The 1,302-nt window shown below is 37.4% G+C and overlaps 1 protein-coding gene across 3 annotated transcripts in view; it reads right to left on the bottom strand.

Moving 5' to 3' along the window:
* Positions 1–1,302, bottom strand: part of LOC106524260 (myocyte-specific enhancer factor 2A) — a 51,487-nt gene that overhangs the window by 34,314 nt on the left and 15,871 nt on the right. The gene's annotated exons all lie outside the window — the stretch shown is intronic.

Raw genomic sequence — 1,302 nt, 5'->3', positions numbered from 1 at the left:
AAAAGTCTGAAATTTGCATTAATTAAATCTTATATAGTCTATCTCATATCTAAAGATACATTTAAGATATCTTGAACTGGAGTCTCCATGCAACTTAATGATAAATCTAATGTTATTTCAGAATATAATTAGAGATATCTTATCTTTTGCCTTGTCAAAATATATTAAGAGATGTCTATTTATTTGTTTGTTTCATTCATTCATGAGAACAAAACAATATGTACAGCATAAAAAAATACTAAGTAAACGCTACCCTGAATTAAAAGGATGCCGAGTGAAGGAAGAAACTCTTATGTGTCCCTTATTTTCAAAAATCAACTTCAACAAACAAACAAGCTCAAGCTGGAAAGTTCTCCAAATTAAAAAAATAAGTAAGTAAAACAAAATTAAATAAAACAAAACATTTTATTATTTTATCTTCAATAACTAATCTGTCTAATTTAGTCATAAAACAATTTCAGATTACTGGAACGTAAGAGTGGTGAAGCCAAATAAATGCTATATCGGCCTGCCATAAAGTGAGCTTCTGCCCGCTGCTGCTTCTGCGCTCAAAGCAGAGACCGACCGTAACAAGATGGATTTATGACTGATCAAACATCCCCATCTTTTTATCATCTCTGTGGGTAACAATTCATAAAAATGCAAGTTTTTTCTCTGGCAACTTGGGCGTGAAAAGCTCTGCGCGACTTGCAGTGGGAGGAAGGAGGAAATGATCCGGCGACATAACGTAACTTTTCTACAGGGGAGGGGGACATTTGAGGATTTATTCTCTCTGTGTTTTAAAAAGCTATATTTCTTCATTTTGTTATCAGAATATTTCGAATAAATGGCCCCATAAAAAMCTAAAGAAATGGTTTACCTGCCCGAATATGGGTTTTGCCCCGGGCAGTCGGGCAATAGGATTTGTCGAACCCTGCTCGCAGGAACCTGGGGGTCTGTGTCGGTGATTCTTGCTGTAATCTATAAAAGTAATTATTGATAAGGTAACCATGCTGTGGCTTCACCTGTCACATTTTCTTTTAAAGAAAGAAAAAGTAGCTTGCAAAGCTGTCGCATCGGTGCTACGGGATTAAAAAAAGAGTTTTCATCGCGCGTCTAATCACACACACACACGCACGTGTCTTTCTATCTTCGTGAGAACCACACACAGCACTCAGCCTCGCTCTGCACTGCCATTTCCCCCCCAAGTTTGGTGAGAGATGGATATGGAAGGACACAAAAAAATGGCTCTCGACTTGATTTGGCCTTATTTAAATAAAAATGACTACAAAATTTCTTAGAGGGGCGGCCCATCTCGTTGCC

This window comes from Austrofundulus limnaeus, unplaced genomic scaffold, assembly GCF_001266775.1.
Source record: "Austrofundulus limnaeus strain Quisiro unplaced genomic scaffold, Austrofundulus_limnaeus-1.0 Scaffold180, whole genome shotgun sequence".
Lineage (NCBI taxonomy): Eukaryota > Metazoa > Chordata > Actinopteri > Cyprinodontiformes > Rivulidae > Austrofundulus > Austrofundulus limnaeus.
This window is presented reverse-complemented; position numbering and strand designations above follow the sequence as displayed.